Consider the following 20,768-nt stretch of genomic DNA (forward strand, 5'->3'; position numbering starts at 1 on the left):
CCCCGCACCCTGGTATCCACCTCCCGCTAGTCCCCCTTCGCATTCCAGAAGCAATACCCCACCAAAGATGGCCGCGGACCCTGCCGCGGACTCCGTGGCGGCGGCGATCTCCGCTGCGATGGACTGGCGATCCTCTCCCGACGCCCGTAACGCCGCCTTCGCCTATCTCGAATCGGTCCGTGCTTAGTCCCGTCCTCCTCCTAATCCTCGTTCTTATTGGTGCTTCTGTGTCTGTACCGACGTTGGTGGTGCTGCCGTCGTGTCGTTACCCGGGCATTTAAGATTTCGAAGTTTCCTATTTTGAGCTGCTTCGAATGTTTTTGGCAGAAACGCTGATGCATCCGTGCGGCTCTGTTCTGCACGTATTTGGCAGGACAAGGCCAATGCTCTGATCAAATAGTTGAATTCCCTACCATTTCTATGCACATTTCTATACTAAGAAAAAACTTGTAGTGGTCCATTGCTAATCTTCTGTAGTAATACTAAGAAAAAACTTGTACTGTAGTGCTCCATTGCTAAAGATGTAATGCTGTTGGGGGCCAATGGCATGACAGTGAGACTTGCCAATTGCAGGTCAAAAGTGGAGATGTCCGAGCGTTAGCGAGCACATCTTTTCTATTGGTCCGGAAGCACCAGGCTTCAGAGATCCGACTACATGGGTTTAAAATGTTGCAGGTGAACTCTGCATCTTATAAATTGTTATCTTAGTGATTGATCTTGTCCTGATTGCTTTAGAAACCCAAACTATTAGGCCAGTAAACTACATAAAGATATGCAAACAGTTGAACTTAAGATTGTTCTTTTTTTGCTTCTAGCGTTACAAAAATCATGCACTGCTCATCAGTCAGCATGCACTTCTATGTAACGGGGGCAATTGCATGCATATTGCAGAAGTTAGAAATGGATTATGTGGAGAATTGGAAAACACACATTAATATACCATAGAAACATGTTAATCTATTAAAAAGTTGTAAACCCTTTCTATCTAAACTATTCTAGCGTATGTGAGTAGATTTGTTGCAAGTGATTGATGTGGTAGGTGTAAGAGGAATAGTGTGGTGCAGATTTGTCTAAGTGACTAGTGATCTCATATAATGCTGACAAGGCAAAATAGGAAAATATGCGCACAGCTTGTTATGAAACCAAAAAACTATCTTGAAAATGTAGAATAATGAATACTATTCTTGGGTACAAGAAGTTGTGCGTAAAATATTTAAACGCAGAACTACATTAAGTTGTAAATGTGAATTCATGCAGCTTTTACTACCCTTTGATGTTTTCTGATGGTGTGCTGTAAACACCTGGTTCGGTAAATATTTAATTGGTAACAGTTTTTAGTGGCAAATATTCAAATGTTTGCACAATGAGGTATGCTAAATTCGTGAATTTATCACTGTAGTGCAATAATTTGGAAATGGTGTTGCTTTGAGTGTGTTCTGTTCTGATAGTCAAAATAACCAAGCGAAAAAACAACGTAGCATTTGACGTTTTAAGAATCGGTGTTCTGTTAGTGTGTACGCTGCCTTAGAAGCTGTGTATTGATTTGAGACATCAGATTCTTTGATTAATAATCTAGGAAAGAACTTGACTCAATAGTTTACTTCCAGATATTATTTTATATTTCTGTGCTTGCTGGCATGCATCGTAACCAATGTTCAGGATATCGGTAACTGGTACCATATCGGTCGAGTGCTGAGTAGGGATCAACCGGCGAATTGGCCATTTAACTTTATTTATCAGTAACCCATTTATCGGGAGGTTAACTAGGGCCATACCTATATATCCTAGGGTATATAGCAACATGCAGTGTACTAAGTGTCTAGATATGCAATCCTAGGCCACATAGCAACAAGGAAAATTGTTGCCTTGATGTTCTGATCAAGAACAGTAGGGAGGGAACACATTACCTATTATTTGAAGTCAGCCGTCATGGTGAAATTGGTAGACACGCTGCTCTTAGGAAGCAGCGCTCAAGCATCTCGGTTCAAACACGAGTGGCGGCATTCTCAGGCCAGTTTTGTGCTAAAAAAATGCCTAGCAGTTAATTGGCCCAGCCGATAAGTCGGCCTGACAGCTGATAAATCGGCTTGTCAGACTAACTGGACCTAACAGTTAATGGCGCGAATAGCACGTTCTCGTATCGGGAGGGGTCTGAATAGCAGTTAACTGACCTATATTTGGAACAGTGATCGTAACATCTCTTCTATGAAGGCAAATGACAGTCCTCCTACTAGGCTATTAGTTCCATGTGAAATCTGGTGTGTAGCAGCAGTTGGATTTTAGGTGGAGAATGAATGTTTTGACATTCGTCCCGTCAAATAGTTGATTTTTCCTATACATGTTGGAATTTTGGTGGTGAATGTTTGGATCTTAGGTGTGTAGTAACACTTGGATTTTAGGTGTGTTCTCCCTCCGTCTGGCTTTATGAGGCCCCTCTTATTTTCGGCTAAAGTTTGACCTGTAAATTTGACTAATAAAATGTAAAATATATGTCACAAAAATTATACCATCTGAAAGCTCTTTCAAATACAAATCCAACAATGCACTTTTTTTAGATTATACTTTACAGTTTGTCTAATTCACATCTAGATGTTTTTTAAGGATGTCACATCTAAGCTCCCACAAATATATAATGCAGCAACAAGAAACAAAAAAACTTGGACAAAAAAAATAGACCACAACCAGAGTGAAAATCAGCTTAGATAGGCAGACCCTATACTTTATATATTTTATTAGTTATATAGATGGTCAAAGTCTCTGTCAAAATACGAGGGGGCCTAATAAACCCGGATGGAGGTAGTAACACTTATACATGTTGGTGTCTACAGTTAAGTCCTTCTCTTCTCTTTTGTGTGCGCGCACGAGCCACGAGGAAGGTCATAGCTACTCGTCCCTATTGGTGCCTTGCTTTAGGTTATTGACGAGGCAACTTTTAACAGAAACCATGCCAGGTCAAATGTGAATGCTTTGAGATCTCACGGTGGACATGTATTGGAAACAATTAGGATGAAACCCAAAGATCTAACCATGTATGTATTGGTGAGTGTGATATGGTCTAGGAGAGTGAGGTAACCAGAAGCTGTGTGCCTAGCCCTATATAATTTTATAATCCAGTTACACTGGCACTAAATGATTTTTTTATGTAGCTGAAAGCTCAAACTAGGGAAAATTTTCAGCCTGGGGCTTTTCTAGGATAATGAACCGGTATATGTTGCCCAGTTGAGATTTATATCTATATAAAATATGAACGTCATTTTTTTTCCTGCACATGCATATGTGCTCACAGCACATATGTTGCATCTGTGGGGCATGGCAACAAGCTGTTGTCCCAACTCACAATGTTATCTTAGTTATGGTGTCAGGCTAGGAGCTTTTTGTAGAGGAAAACCGTGTGTATGATCAACTTAATGATACAAAGTAAATATTACTCTAAATATGACTCAAACAGGCCAACTACAACTATTGCCTGACCTCATCAGTCATTTCCATTGCAATGATTGAATTAGGGACAGTTTCCACTGCAGTTTTTTTTACATAGGAAGCTGTTTGTCTCTTGCCGCTATCCTTGTCTAATGGTTATCTTGTTGATGTATACAGCACTTGGTGAGATTGAGATGGGAGGAACTCAGTGTTGCAGAACGAAATGAATTTGCTAACTTGACCATCAATTTGTTGTCAGATGTTATTGGTCCTCATGAGGAGTGGGCTTTGAAGAGTCAAACAGCTGCATTAGTAGCAGAGGTTTTTCATGTGTTCTTTTCTCTTCTACATTTGTTGTACTTCAGTTACTATATCTTAGCAATTATCTTATCTCTGTAGGTAGTTAGAAGAGAGGGGGTTACTTTGTTAAATACATTACTTCCCTCTATTGTTTCTCTGTCTAACACTGGCCCTGTTGAGGTATGTTTCTCACAGTACTGCAGCAAAAGATCTGTGCTTTGATCACCCCATTTTGGATCTTGTAACTGTATTGTCTATAACTGGTAGGCTGAGCTAGGTTCTATGATTCTAAGGTGGCTTCCAGAGGATATCACTGTTCACAACGAGGATTTAGAAGGTCAGTTTTGTTTTTTGCAGTTTCTCTGCCGTCATTGTTTGAAACTATACGCATTGATTATACCTCTTTATCATTCTCAATATACTTCATTAAATATTCTAAGATACCTCAATATGAATTTTGTGAAAAAATATCATTTGTGACGTACTTTTTGTAATATACCTTTTTCACGTATGAAGAAATCGGTATATACGTAAACCTTTAAAAATATGTGGACTCACATTATTTTTTTCATGAAACTCACTTTGAAGTATTTAGTAATTATTAATGAAGTATATTAAAAATAAAAAAGAGGTATAAAAGATTCGTCTATGTGCTATATGAGGAGTAGGAGTACACAACCATTTTCCTATATATATATATATATATATATAAATATAACAAACATGTTCATTTTACTTATTATAAATTGCCACTTACATTCAACAGGTGATAAACGACGAGCACTGTTGCGTGGCCTTACAGAGGCACTGCCACAAATTCTACCTCTGTTATATTCTGTAAGTTTGTCTTCACTTTGTCTAGCAAATTTGGCCATGTTACAGGACATGCTTACTTAAGAATCTTCTGATATCTCTTCTGTAGCTAGTTGAGAAACATTTTGTAGCCGCTTTAAGCGAGCACACAAAGCAGCAAATGGAGTTGGCTAAACATCATGTAGGGACAGTAACAGCTGTTCTAAATGCTATCAATGCATATGCTGAATGGGCTCCTGTAACAGATCTTGCCAAATATGGTTTAATTCATGGGTCTGTTGGCTTGAATATCTGATTCTCAAGGTTTCACTATGTTCTATCTCATTTATCTCAAGTGCCTTCCTATTTTGCAGATGTGGGTCCTTGCTTTCTTACAGTGATTTTCGCCTCCTTTCTTGCGAGTTCTTTAAAATAGTTTGTCAGAGGTATAGTAACACTGATGCATTCATAACTAAAAGCTCGTTCTATGGGTACCTTTTCTGACATGTTCTTTGCTTGTGCAATGCAACCTAGCTCAGAAAACGACCTGCAGATGTCGCAGTTTGCGAGTATGATGCAGCAATGAGCAACATTTTCCAGGTGTTGATGAACATCTCCCAAGAATTTTTAACCAAATCTAGGATGCAGCCCATGGCTATTGATGAAAGTGAATACGAGTTTGGAGTTTGTATTTGCGAGGCAGTAGTTGCTCTAGGTTCTTCTAACATGCAGTGCATACTGGTTGATGGAGCTAGAACTTCACACTTCCTACAACAAGTGAGCATTTCCAAATGCACCTCTCCAAATGATTAGTTCTATGTAGCATCTTACCTTCTAATTTTGTCCAAGTGCTAGCTGACTTGTCACCAGATGACTAGTTGGATATTGTATTGAGTTTGTGCATGTCTTCAATACTCATCAACACGAAGATCTCTACATGTTACCAGTTGGTTCTCGCTGTTCACTTTCTTGTGTTTAATTTGTTTTTGTTCCAAACAGATGCTGGAATATTACCAACATTACAGGATTGCACTCCATTTCCAATCTTTGTTGTTTTGGCTGGTATGCACCTGGTCTCTTGTGTAGTTCAAATGCGTGCCAGGTTGTTCTTTAACTCTCAAGAAGTTAACACATAATTTATGTAGGTGGTATTGAGGGAACCATCAAAAGTTAAGTCTGTTGCTCGTGTTTCTGGTGATACCTCTCCTGCTGGAAATTTGGGTTCTGTTGGTGTCAGTTCAACTGAAAAGGAGAAAAAGGGGGTGTCATTATTTATTACCGATGAAATATACAGTACACTATTGGACGTTTCTTTCAAAAGAATGCTTAAGAAAAGTGCGAATTCATCTTCAAGTCTGTTGGAACTATGGAATGAAGAGCTTGAGGGGAAGAGTGACTTCAGCAACTATCGTACCAAATTGGTATGTCTTGTTTTTTCTTGGCATCTATATGGCCCTTACCCCTTGCCGTCAACGATTTTCAGTATTTGCCTTTGCCATATTTGTTCGGACAATTAGTGAAAATCAGATAAAACTTTCCTGTGTCAAATGTTAGTATAACTGTCTACTGAAACACATTCACCTGGTTTACACTTATGTATGTCCATTAACCTCAGTGAAAGAGATTGTGGAGTCCACGGCATCACCGCCAGTCGATATGCCTGCGATCGTAACTGTAGAAGTGCATGCTCTAGCCAATGCAACCAAAAGACCGATGATGGAAGAGACTAGGCAACACATTTATACGTCAGCACTCCCCCTCACGTGTGGCTCCCTCAGGCCTAAACGTGGACCGAAAGTGGGCTGCAATTTAATTGTGCCAGCCGGGTCTTGAACTCAAGACCTCTTGGCTCTGATACCATGTAGAAGTGCATGCTCTAGCCAATGCAACCAAAAGACCGATCTGATGGAAGAGACCAGGCAACACATTTATACGTCAACAGTAACATCTATCCTCTGGGTAGAGGGTGTCATGACCTCATGGGTTCTCATGGGTGTCCAGTACTGTTTCTCGCACGTCGTTTTTTCCTCTTCTTCTCCACCTGCCATTCTCTCCCTCTACCTGCTCAACCACTGGCTCGTCTGCCACCATATTGCCGCCACCAGCCAAGCCATGGCGCACCACCTTCCTGTTTCCTTTATCTGATATCTTTCCAAACCCTAGATGAAACTAATGCTCGATTGTCGCAGAACTGCCTTGCTTCTTCCCTGGTGCCGTTAATGCCCCCTTGCTCTGTTGCGCTGTGGTATCACCTTCCAATAGATGCTCCCGTGCTCATAACATCAATGTCTACACATGACTTCAGTCCTCGGGGCAGAGGATGCTATGGCCTTGTGGATGTCCAGTACTGTTGCTCGCACGTTGTGTTTTCCTCTTCTTCTCGCTGGCTCGTCTGCCACCATGTTTCCACGGCACACCCCCTTTCCTGTTTCCTTTATCTGGTTTCTTTCCTAACCATAGTCGCAGCTGCCTTGCTTCTTCTCTGGTGCTGTTAATGGCCCCCTACATATGCCTCCTTTTGATCTGCTGCACCATAATTTTTGACCTCTGCCCTTTGTGGGCTATTCGAAGCTAAAAAAATTACCAGGTGAAACCAAAGTTTTCTGTTTGAGAGCTGAATTTTGAATTGAAAATTCCGTAACTAAAAGTCGTTATTTTAGTTAAATGCTGAATTACCGCAATTTATAGTTGACTTGCTCGAGTTCAATGTCAAAATTTTATCTGGATGAAATCAATTCCTTTTTCCTTTATGTTAAAAAAGTGCAGAATTTCCACAGTTGCAAATTGATCTGTTTATTTTGAATGAGCAAATTTCTTCCATGTTAAAGATGGAGCTCAGGAATCAGAAATTGGTTTTTCATAAAATGAATGACGCGGTAGTATCTTCTGATCGAGACACTTAACAGAAGGTCATGGGTTCCATAGGATGCCTATTAAAAAGACATGGTTATTAATTGTTATCAGCTATACCTTGTACATATGCCAAGGCAAGGCATGCTAGTTGTAATCATTTACCTTCGAGCATATCATATTCATTTGCCTACTGCCTTGTTATCGTTTTTCATCCTTTCAGCTTAGCCTTGTAATTTGTGGTAACAGCAATATATTTGCCACAAGTCTACTTACTGTATGTTCTGATAAAACCTGCATATGATGCTTTTTACTAAACACATATTTTGATTCTTCCTGCAGCTGGATCTCATAAGAGTTATTGCTTCTCAAAGGCCTGTTATTGCTGCAGCAAACATTGTACAGAGAATAAATGTTGTTTCTGGAGATGCTAATCAAACAACAAAATCCCCCAAGGTCGAATACCTGCATACATTTACCATTTCAACTCAATGATTTGTCTTTTGCCACTTTATCTCAAAGAAAGTAACCTTCTAGTTCATGTTTTTATCTAATTATCTGTTTCAGGATCTTGGCGCTATGGTAGGTGCCCAGCTGGGGCTTGAAACAGTTGTTAGTGCCATATTTGATGGCTCGGGTGATTATGCAAAGACTGACCATGAGGCAAAATTCCAAATTCACAGGACTTTTGAAGGTTTGATCTGTGTTTTATGGCTGATTTGTTGTTGGTTCTACAGCGCTCTTACTTTCTTCTGCTTGTGAACCAGGCTTACTTCAGCAGCTTCTTTCTTTGAAGTGGACAGAACCTAGCCTCATAGTTATTCATGGTCATTATTTGGATTCTCTGGGTCTGTACTTGAGACATTATCCAGATGTAGTTGCTAGTGTTGTGAACAAGCTTTTTGAACTATTGACATCTCTTCCGATTACAATTCAGGTACTTTGTCATTTTCGTTGTGGCAGTGAAATAAAATGAACTACCCTGATGTTGTTATTCGGTGAGGATGTTATGCTGGATGTAAATCCTTCACCCAGTTCAATCCTAATATGCTGATGCTATATTGAGCTCAACAATTATCTCCACGTGCGACCATTTCATGCATTTTATCTCCCTTCTGTTGTTCACTCTATTTAAATTGTTTTGGTACAATTCTATGTTTTAATTCTAGTTTTGTATCATTTGTTGTAGCAACAGGGTCCATCAAATAATTCCCGGCAAGCTAGGTTACAGATTTGCTCATCATTCATTCGCATATCAAGAGCTGCTGATAAAGCACTTCTACCTCATATGAAGGTTAGGCTCTGTTCACAATTGATTTCTATTACTCCCTCCGTTCGAAATTAATTGAAGTTGTACTTTTGTCATAAGTCAAACTTATTTATGTCTAACCAAGCCTATAGAAAAACATATCAACATATAGCATATAGAACATTCATTAGATTCTTTAGCGTCCTTGCCGTGGTTACCAGCAGATCAGGGACTAGGGGAAGGATTTGAACTTGGGGAAGAACAGAGAAGAGAGACGAGGCAATGATTCTCATTTGTCATTTCATTAGGTACCGAGTCATCTCTTCTTAGTACATTTTATAGTGCCATCTTTACAGGGCCATGGGCCTCAATGGCTATCACAAAAAGTCCACTATCCAGCACACACCCAAGCCTATACTCGAGTTCAAATGCACGCAAGCTCCTGCTGGCGCCAGCTAATCTGCCACGTCCTTTAGCTTGTGCTTACCTGGCAGTGCTGCTCCTAGCGCTAGCATGGCGGTACTGACTCATTCTCTATTAACATATATTTTCGTAATATATATGTAGATTTTAGTACATTTTTCTATAGAGTTGGTCAAACTTTAACTTGTCTGACTCAGGACAAAGCTAGAACTTCAACTAATTTGGAACGGAAGGAGTACCGTTTGATCTTACATGAAGGTCTGCACTAGACAGCATTGTTTTTAAGGTGACCCGCCTTAGATGCTTCGGTGACGCTTAGGCGGCAAGGCACCCTGGCAAGCGCAAGCTAAGCCTTGCAATTATGACACCTAGGCATCAGGACGGTGGGTGCTCGCCTTAGGTTACCGCGGCCTTAAAAACATTTGTACGCAGACTATGTTTGTGAGGCTATGGCAGATTATATCTATTTGCGAATCTACGACAGGCTACTTACAGTACCATCTTGAAGTTGTTAATTGCACTTGTGTTGTTTGGATTAAAGTTATCTCTGTGGATAAGCCAGTTTGTAGAAGAAGAATAGTTGGGTTTTCATAATCTTGAAGTATAAATGAGGAAAACATGCTCGCCGTGTAGGTGATTTCTGTTGATGGCCGTCCAGTTTGGTATAGTTCAGTCAATTTGTAAAGATATACCATTAAATTATAGTGGTGCGAACCTTACCTTGTGGCTGCAAGGGGAGGTATACATAGGGTATGATTGAACAATAGAGTGATTCTTCTTGCTTGATTCCCTCAAAAGTTACACAGCTGACACTACCACATCCTAATTTGACCTGCTGTATTCTAATCAGGAAACCACCTGAAACATGTATTTGATACATGCTTCCTGAACTCTTCCCAAGTCATCTTCCTAATTCTGTTTACAGAATGCAGTTTACTGTCGCATCTGTTTTCTTTCAGAAATTTGGTTGCTAAAAGTGCTTTCCCAATGATGCAGAACATTGCCGATACCATGGCTTACCTTCAAGGAGAGGGCCGCTTACTACGGGCTGAGCATGATCACCTATGTGAAGCGTTTCTTATTATGGCCTCCTCGTCTGGGTATTTCGCCGTGACACCTTTTTCACATATATTTTCGTAACTATGATAACATGATGTTGCTTCCACTAGTTTCATATATTTTAACATCTTTGTAGGATTCAACAGCAACAGGAAGTCCTGGCCTGGTTACTTGAACCTCTTAACAAAACATGGACCCAAGTGGAATGGCAAACTGCATACTTGTCTGACCCATCTGGTTTGACAGACATGTTCGCTGACGCCCAATTTATGTGGTAAATTTATCACACGGTTACGTTCTTTGAGAAGGCACTCAAACGGAGCGGTACCAAAAGGTCTACAACAGCTCCGCAAGCAGCCATTGCCACAACAACAGCAACTGGTTATCTGCATCCGATGTCTTCACATTTATCATGGATTCTGCCCCCTCTCTTAAGGGTAATTTGACACATTGTTTTTATCAGCTTAGATAATAAGGACAAGACATCAATGATGGAAGTTTTATAATCAGGATCCTTTATTAATTCTTCTGTAGCTTATGAACTGAGTAATCTGATGACTGACTATAGTTTGGACTCAGTTTTTATTTGTCTCTTTTGTTGTATGATCTTCAGTAGTGTGGTGGCTGACTATACATGCTCTTCGCCAGATTTTCATTAACTTCTCTTTAGCCATTATACATAGGCTAATCTGATACTTTCTGTTTCCCTTTTGTTGCCCAATCTTCAGCTGCTGAGATGTATACATGCACTTTGGGCTGAGCCATTTGCTCAGTCGCTGACAGGAGAAATCAAAGCGGCCAAAAGCATGACTATCTCGGAGCAGGCCAGTCTGCTGGGAGAGACAAGTAAACCTACCAAGGGCCATGTTGCACCTGCTGATGGATTACTGGATGTTCAAAGGGAGGGAGAGTCTAAGGAAAATAACATAAGAAACTGGTTACGTGGCGTCCGTGACAGTGGGTAAGGATTCTTAATTAGAGTACTGCAAATATTCACTTTGTATTTTTGAAGTTCTGTTGATTCCCCGTTCAATCTTAAAGCGCATTATTGGTACCATCTATATTGTTCATCAATTTGATGTGCTGACAATCCTTGATGACTCAGAGAACAGTCGAGCTACGCTTACCAGAAATTTTCATCTTGCATGTTAAGTAGCCATTGCTTCTGTAATCTATCTTTGACCCAAGTGAGAATACCATACTACAGGTACAATCTTATAGGATTAGCAGCTACTCTTGGTGAAGCATTTTTCCGATGCATAGATGGTTCCTCTGTCATCCTTGCTCTTATGGAGAATGTGCAAGTTATGGAGTTTCGTCATTTGCGCCAACTCATGCACCTTGCTGTTGTTCCTTTGGTTAAATATTGCCCTGCTGAACTATGGCAGATATGGACAGCGAACCTTTTGCAGCCAATATTTGTTCACTGTCAGCAAGCTCTTGATTATTCATGGTCAAGTCTTCTACGCGAGGGACGAGCTAAGGTTCCTGATAACTTCGGTAATCTTTCTGGGTCAGAACTTAAGGTTGAGGTGATGGAAGAGAAGCTGTTACGAGACTTGACTCGTGAAGTTTGTTCTGTGCTTTGGGTTTTAGCATTACCTGGTTTGAACAGTGGACTTCCATCTTTGGAACAACTAGGACCTGTCAACCGGATTGATTCTTCTCTTAAAAGTCTGGAGTCATTTGCTTCCAGCTCTCTTACTGGGTACTGGAAAATTTTCTTGCCACATATATGTGTTTACCTTAGTTCTTAAATTTCATCGAGTAACATCTCAACAAATGAACAAAGACTGACTGGTACTAATCATTTGCAGATTTCTTATGCTTAATGTTGGCACTGCCCTTCCTGCTTTGAGAATAACTGTTGAAGTGTTCAGTTGGACAGATAGTGAAGCAGTGACTAAAGTAATACCCTTTTGTGGTGCATTGATTCACCTTGCTGTTGCAACAAACCGGGCTGAGCTGAGGCAGTTTGTTGGGAACGATCTATTTTCTTCTATAATACAGGGCTTATCTGTTGAGTTGAATGCCGTTGTTAGTGCAGAGCTTATTGGACTTTGTCGAGAAATATATCTTTATCTGTCAGACAAAGATCCTGCACCTAAACAGGTATTTTTTTCTGAGATCATGACAGAGTATCTAGTTACTTGATGAAAATATGTGATTTGAGAATTATATCTTAGATAACTGTTTCTACCTCTTCAAGAGGTATTTAGACCCTAGAAGTGATTCTTATGCTATACATAAGATTGAGTGCTATCAAAGCTATAGCTAATTACTTGGTGTAAATAACTACGGTTTATATAACTGTTGCTCTTGTTGCTCTTGTTTTGGACGACTTTGCTATTAAATCTCATGCACCAACCAGTATAACCAAAAGATCGATCGGACGGGGAAGGTTGGGCAATCCACAAATACTTTGACACCCCCTCTCTTGTGTCTCGATAAGGCCTAAACGTGGGCATAAGGAGGATTTTTTAATTTATTTTAATTGCGATGTTGGCCAAGTCAAATGCATCAAGGACGGAGCGGACCAACTCCTGGTGAAGGTCGAAGAGATTAAGCATAGATGGCGGGAGTACTTCGACAAGCTGTTCAATGGGGAGAATGAGAGTTCTACCATTGAACTGGACGACTCCTTTGATAAGACCAGCATGTGTTTTGTGCGGCGAATCCAGGAGTTTGAGGTTAAGGAGGCTTTAAAAAGGATGAAAGGAGGTAAGGCTATGGGACCTGATTGTATCCCCATTGAGGTGTGGAAAGGCCTGGGGGACATAGCGATAGTATGGCTAACCAAGCTTTTTAACCTCATTTTTCGGGCAAACAAGATGCCAGAAGAATGGAGACGGAGTATATTAGTACCAATCTTCAAGAGCAAGGGGAATGTTTAGACTTGTACTAATTACCGTGGAATTAAGCTGATGAGCGATACAACGAAGCTATGGGAGAGAGTCATTGAGCACCGTTTAAGAAGAATGACAAGTGTGACCAAAAATCAGTTTGGTTTCATGCCTGGGGGCGACCATGGAAGCCATTTTCTTGGTACGACAACTTATGGAGAGATACAGGGAGCAAAAAAAGGACTTGCATATGTTGTTCATTGAGTTGGAGAAGGCCTATGATAAGATACCGCGGAATGTCATGTGGCGGGCCTTGGAGAAACATAAAGTCCTAGCAAAGTACATTACCCTCATCAAGGAGATGTACGATAATGTTGTGACAAGTGTTTGAGCAAGTGATGTCGACACTGATGATTTCCCGATTAAGACTGCATCAGGGGTCAACTTTGAGGCCTTATCTTTTTGCCTTGGCGATGGATGAGGTCACAAGGGATATACAAGGAGATATCCCATGGTGTATGCTCTTCGCGGATGATGTGGTGCTAGTTGACGATAGTCGGATGGGGCTAAATAGGAAGTTAGAGTTATGAAGACAAACCTTGGAATCGGAAGGGGAGGAGGTTAGCCTTGATGGGCATGTGGTGCCTCAGAAGGACACCTTTCGATATTTGGGGGCAATGTTGCAGAAGGATGGGGGTATTGATGAAGATGTGAACCATCGAATCAAAGCCGAAGGGATAAAGTGGCGCCAAGCTTTTGGCATTCTTTGTGACAAGAGAGTGCCACAAAAGCTAAAAGGCAAGCTCTACAGGACGGCGGTTCGAGCCGCAATGTTGTATGGCGCTGAGTGTTGGCCAACTAAAAGGCGACATGTTCAACAGTTAGGTGTGGCGGAGATGCATATGTTGAGATGCATGTGTGGCCACACGAGGAAGGATCGAGTCCGAAATGATGATACACGAGATAGAGTTGGGGTTAGCACCAATTGAAGAGAAGCTTGTTCAACATCGTCTGAGATGGTTCGGGCATATTCAGCGTAGGCCATCAGAAGCTCCAGTGCATAGCGGACGGCTAAAGCGTGCGGAGAATGTGAAGAGAGGTCGGGGTAGACCGAATTTGACATGGGAGGAGTCCGTAAAGAGAGATCTGAAGGATTGGAGTATCACCAAAGAACTAGCTATGGACAGGGGTGCGTGGAAGCTTGCTATCCATGTGCCCGAACCATGAGTTGGTCGCGAGATCTTATGGGTTTCACCTCTAGCCTACCCCAACTTGTTTGGGACTACATGCTTTGTTGTTGTTGTGAAAGCCGAGATTTGAATTGGGCTGTTGCGATTATGGGTTGACTGTCTAATTGTCCAGGCGGTAATGATAGTATCTTGTATCTAACTATGCTTGCTCTAATGACTTGCCCTTTCTCTCGTTAAAAGGTGGGTACCTTTCCCTAAATCTTCTCCCATGCATGATGTTCTTTGGTTCTTTGTATTCCAGATCTCTCTTAACCGAAGAAATAGAAGCTCGAGAAGGGATACTGCTAAAAACCTACTTCTCTCAAATAAAAACCTAGTTCACTCGCTAAGCATCCATGGCTGAATTGTGAAAGCGTCGACCAACCTATAGTTCACTCGGTAAAGCATCCATGGCTTAATGGTGAAAGCACCCACCAACCTAGTTCACTTGCTAAAGCATCCTTGGCTGAATGGTGAAAGTGCCCACCAACCTAGTCCACTCGCTAAAGCATCCATAGCTGTTGTCCTGGATTGATCAGGGTGGTATATGGTAGACACCCTTCTGGTAACGCCAAGAGCTGTTGTTAGTAGGAGGTCCTTTTTCCTTTTCTGTAGAAGTTTTTTATGCTGCACAGGTTGACCCTATCCAAGATGCAAATTCTTGTATGTAGTTGCCAGTAAAAACTCGAGTTTGTTATTATGGGTAGTTCCTACGAAGAATCGGACTAATGATGTATACAATGCTTGAGTTATTGACTATATAAAGCAGATTGAGTAGTGAAGTCTTGTGCTATGAATGCATAAGAAGGTAAAGAGTTCATATGTTGAGCTATTAAGTAAGCTGCTGCCTTTTATAGTAATGCGGAGTGACATAATCAATTGAATTCGATTGGTACCTTGAACTCCATTGGCTCCTTACCTCAAGTGGGGATAAGAAGATAATTTGTACATTTCCTTGTTTAAACATGAGTTCAAACTCATTTCGCGTGCATCTAGCAGGAATTGAACCCGCAAATTTACCACCAAGCGAAGCCAGTGGTTACTTGGTCATGACTCATGACCCGCTAAAACGTAAGTGACATTAAAGAGTGTTCCTAAATCGGAAGTCCTTTATTGATATACAACACACACATATTCCTCCCTACGTGGATAATACTTGTTACAATAGAGCGGCACCCCCCCCCCTCTCAAATCGTGAAAATTTACAGGCTGAACTCCATCTTGATATTGTTGTTGTTTGTGTATGAATGGGTCTCGCGTTCATGGTGGTGCGTAGCTGTTCCTTGTGGGGCTCACCCATGCGCCAAGCTAATAGGAGGTAAGGCTAGGGTGGGTTTGGACGCTGTAGGTTGTGGATGGTTGGCTGGCTGGTGCTGCAAGCATCTGAGTTGCTCGGCTTGCTCCATATGTGGAGGTGGTGTGGTTTTGTATGGGAAGTCGCTTGCATGGCAGAAGGTGTCGTTGGTGCTCGGTTTGGTTGTGGTGTCCTGATCCGACAGGGTGAAGAGTTGTGGCTATCATGATGTGAGGTGCTGTCTTGGGGGACTGCATGTGGCGGTGTTATGGCGGGTGATGTCGGAGGGTTGTCAATAGCGTCTTCATGTCAATCATAGTGGTTTTACTGTCGCTTGGGCCAATCACTAGTAAGCGAGTTTAGTTTAAGCCCCTGGTGGAGATTCTTGAACGGTGATCATTGGCTTTCATCAATGAGAGTTCGAAACCTTGCTTGTAGACCTGCGAAAGCTGGCAGCTGTAGGTATCATGGCCTTCTCAACGCACCGCCTTCTTGTCTGGCATTGGTCTCTACTCTCTAGGTGGAGCCCGCCTTCTTGTCTGGCATTGGTCTCTACTCTCTAGGTGGAGCCCCTGCGGGACTCAAGCAACTTGGGCGACGTGCATTGGTTAGACCGCTCCATGCTTGCATCCCTGCGCTGCTATATCTTGGAGGCCCATTCGACCATCAACCTCTCCAACTTGAGCTAACATGCCCCTCCTGGGCTATCAATCCTGGCGCAAGGGTATCGTCGAGCGGGTCATCGTTGTGTAGAAGCAGGGTTTGTGGTAAGGGCCGTCAAGTCCTGCTAATCTAATATTAATAATGATGCACACGTGTATTTTAATTAGACTAGCAACTAGCACAATGCCCGTGCGTTGCTACGAAGCCATAAAAACAATGAATTACCAATGGCTTAGGAGATCATCATAAGATGATGGTGTCTTGCGCCTGTTGCATGGTTCATGATTAAAAAGAGTGCGGATATAACAGAAGATCATGTTGCAGTCGCTAAAGAGTCTCGAGCGACCATAGTAGGTCCTTTGCAAGATTCTAGTGAGATACATTTTGGAATCGGGACATAGGAGAATGTGCGTGAGTAAGTTGAATGCACAAGATCAAAGATTAGATAGGAGGACAAAATCTATCGCCGCATTGAATTGTAATTTGTTTGCCCTCTTTTGCTATGACATGGAACCGAAAGAGTTTGTTGGGCAGAGGAACTAAAATCACGATGATGATTCTGTATTGGAGGCGTACTTGCATTTATAATTTGTGTTCTTATAAGAATGTTATTATCACATTAGGGTAGCGGTGTATTTGTTTACTTGGGATGGTTCCCACACCTAGTAGAAGTAAGATTTGTTTATTTATGTCTCTTGGAAGGCTGCTACTCCCACGGGCAGTGCATTTGTTTATTTGTGTGATCCCACATGTGAACTCACCACCAACTCCAACCTTTATAAGTAGGAAAGATTAATGGAGTTTAATTTTTATCTTGGGATTCTTGGTGATGCCTGAGCGTGTATCTAGTGCTTCCTCCTAGCCCCGAGCCACCTGAGCATAAGGGCAAAGGATACTTAGGTTTTGGTGGTTAATGTTCCATGAGGAACGTGAGTGGGTTGTTGTGGCTTCGTTGCCATCCCAAGGCTTCCATCTTTGCTTACTATACCCGATTTTGCCCCACGGCTAGTTTGCCTGCAATACGTTTTACCGTGGTTCACTCTCGTCAGCTATCCAAGGGCAATCATTTTCCAGCCGAAGGTAGGGATGAAAGTATAGGGTAGTTTACCTCTTAGCGCTCCCATCCTCTCCTCGAATGTTGTCTGACATCGGAGCTGAAGCACTAGTTGTGTTCCAGGAATGTCTTATCGTGGCATGCCTCGAGAATTTGAGGTGCTGTTTTGGGCACATGTGAAAAAAAACTCGTAAGTTAGCGAGAAAGAGGAGGGTCTCAGTAGGACGATTTTATTGTTCCATCTAGTCCGAAAGCTAGGTTGCTCCTCCGAGTACAACAAACCCTTCTACCTCCTTGTATACATGTCTTGCCGTTCTCGCTCACCTTTTTTTTGATTGGGGACTTGGGGTGTGATCTTCCGGAGAGGGGAACAAACATGGCAGTTCTTCGTTTTTTCCAGTAGGTGCCCACGATGTCCCTGTTAAAATACTCAATTGCGCAAGGGTCGGCTTATTGTGTTTCTTTTGTATAAGTAGGATGTTTTTATTCTGGGACGAAGAGCGTTGCAGGTATTAGACCGGGGGCGCACATTCCTTTAGTGGAACCTCATGTTCCTTATCACATGTCAACATTATTTATTCGACATTATTTGTTCCATGACGTGAAACATGACCATCAACTTATGCATGTGCTAGTCTAATAGTCATGTGTCCTCACATGAATTCCGACTAGGGACTAGTTTAGAATAATCACTCAAGCATAGAGTTTCACAAACAACTATGATCGCCTCTAGGGCATATATCTATCAACTGATATTATTCAAGGAACATCTAATAAACTATTGATACTAGTAATATTATTGAATGTTCTATGATTGCCTCTAGGGCATATATCTAACAGTTGGCATGTTCTATCAGCCATCTGAATTGTTTCCGAGTAAGTGGGATATATGGTTTGTACTCCCTCCGTCCACGAATAAGTGTACATCTAGCTTTTGTCCTAAGTCAAAGTTTTAAATTTTTGCAAAACTATATAGGAAAGAGTAGTAACATATATGACACAAAATTGGTATATTATGAAAGTACATTTCAAAATGGATCTACTGATACTAATTTAGTGCCATAAATGCTGCTACTTTTCCCTAAAAAGTTGGTCAAATTTTTAAAGCTTTGACTTAGGACAAAAGCTAGAAGTACACTTATTCGTGGCCGGACGGAGTAAGCATCAAGGGAACATGTAACATGCTTAGAAGCTTATGAATGTGGAAGCAAGAGCCTAAGGGTGTGTTTGGTAGCCTGCATGGAGGGTGCATGAGCCTAAAAGTTCAACATCGAACCCACTTTTCGCTGTTTGGTAGGGTGCATGGGCTCCTGTGGGCTATGCTCAACCGATGCAAAAAGGGCCCTCAACTATGCTCGCTCGAGCACCCCCAGCGAGGCGAGCCGGGGTTAGCTAGGCTGCGTTCGATCCACGACCCCCTCGAACGGTCACCCCTCCCGAACCCCACCTCTCCCTCGTGACCCCATTTTTTGACCTAGCCGCCCCTCGTCGCTGCCGCCGTGGGAGGTAGCGCCTCCACCCTTCCTTCCTTCTTTCACCTCCTCCCTCCTCCCTTCCTTACTAACTTCCACTAACCCCCTCCCCCTCCAGCCGCCACGCGTGAGCTCCGGCCAGTTCGTCCAACCCCATGGCGACGGCGACTGGCGGCACGCGAGGCCTCGCGGGGCTGCGCTCACGACGGACGCGGGGCCGCAGTAGACGCGGGAGTTCGTCAATGAGCTGCTGCTGCTGGTCAACGGGATGGAGGTCGACCGCGTGCTCCGTGCTATGTGCCACCGTAGTGCCTGACAGTGGTCCTTGATCTGGAGATGCTGCCGCCGCTGCACCTCACACACTCCCCTTTGATCCATTCCTCACTCCGTTTTACTTGTTCCTTCCTCTTGATTTTGATTGGAATTGGTAATAGTTCTGCTGCATGATGCGTTCGTCAGGTTCAGTAGGTTCAGTAGTAGTAGCAGCACTACTGAAGCACAAGAAGAAATCGATTTCTTCAGTGTTATGCGATTGTTATTGTTCAACTGGAATCCAATAAAGCTATGTAATATGAATCTCTAGTGATGTTATATTGCTGAGATTATGTTTATTGCTCCAATATGCTGAGATTTGAATCTAGTAATTGTTTCTTCATATGTATATAGCCGAAATAATCTTTCATTGTTCAGATTATGTTGAAACGGTGATGTTTTATTGCTTGAATTATTAGTGAAATGTAGAAATGTTGTTCGAAATTGTATTAGCATAAAAAACTTTATTGATGCAGCCTACCTCAGATACAGGCTACCAAACACAGTCTCGACAGAGCATGTCTCAACACATATATCACAACCAAACAACTGCACATGCATGTACCCAGCATGTCTAGACTTAGCATGTCTCAAAGAGGAACAACTATGCTCGGGTTGGAACAGCTGCCAAACACACCCTAAGCCTAAGCCTAAGTACCTTCACCCGCCTGGGCATAGTTGGCTTAGCAAAGTGTTCAGCGGCTGTGGTTGCGCCCTTGGGTACTACAGGACAATTTTCTCTTCCTGCCTCAGTGCCTCCACCTTTCTCTGGACCTCCACCATCATCATCACACCAAGCTCCAAGAGTAAATGGTTTCCAATGTCTCCCATGTTGCTACTGCATTTGTGTTGGCCTCCACCATCCTAGCGATGGATATGGTGAAACGGGATACCATTCGCCATGCAACCATGGTTGAACTAGTGCTATTCCACATACGCCATTCAGTACTTATCTTATCAACAGGTTGAACACAGGTTTCCTGCAAGTGGTGTTCCACTCCTTTTGTCCCAAGGATCAGCTTGGCCCTTAGACCAACTCAAGTAGTTCTTGCTCCCGTCTAACTCGACGACCGCATTTGACATTAACTTCAGCTTCAGCTCAGGAGCAACCTTGCCAGTTCTTGCTCCCCTCTAATATGTTCGTCATCTCTACCGGCCTAATGGCTATGGTTTCATTAGGGGGTCTGAACAGATGGAGAGAGGAGAGGGGCTCTGATACTAAGTTGTAGGGGTGCAGGACGGCGTCCCGCAAAACAGCCAAGCTAGTACACAGCTAGTATAAGTTAATGTGACGCACATCAATCTGCCTAGAACTATTGCCATTGAATTGGAAGCGGGACGGGTTCGGGCGCCGCCCTGCACCCCTACTAAGTTGTAAATGAGGAAATTTCTCCATGTCCTCTCCTGGACACAACCTTTATTTGTATTGCATTTACAGTTAGGTCCTGGTACAATACTATTACAGCAATACTCGTCAAAAGATGAGCTGGCAAGGGAGCACTACTGCAACTGGAGCCATGAAGAGTTGACTTGCAGGAGCAGCAATGGCGTCCCACAATAGCTGCAGGTCTGAGACCAAATAAATCCTCCAGGTAGGGCTACAAAGACGACAACCCAAAGTCAGATGTATGTACATGGATGTTCCACAACCAAAGCCCGGTCTATGTGCAGGTTTGACGTATGGATGACTTCAAGGTGGTTGAGAATGTGGGGTTATAGTTGGGCTTGAGTTATAATCATGTGGATAGCGTACACAAGTCAGTGTCCGTGCCGGACACTTGGCACCCCAAGCCTCCTATATAGGGGGT

The 20,768-nt window shown here is 42.5% G+C and overlaps 1 pseudogene; it reads left to right on the plus strand.

Annotated features, from left to right (window-relative positions):
* Window positions 1-6: 6 nt before the first annotated feature.
* LOC119276030 overlaps window positions 7-20,768 on the plus strand; it is a 22,348-nt pseudogene continuing 1,586 nt past the window's right edge.

The sequence above is a fragment of the Triticum dicoccoides genome, chromosome 3B, assembly GCF_002162155.2.
Source record: "Triticum dicoccoides isolate Atlit2015 ecotype Zavitan chromosome 3B, WEW_v2.0, whole genome shotgun sequence".
Taxonomy (NCBI): domain Eukaryota; kingdom Viridiplantae; phylum Streptophyta; class Magnoliopsida; order Poales; family Poaceae; genus Triticum; species Triticum dicoccoides.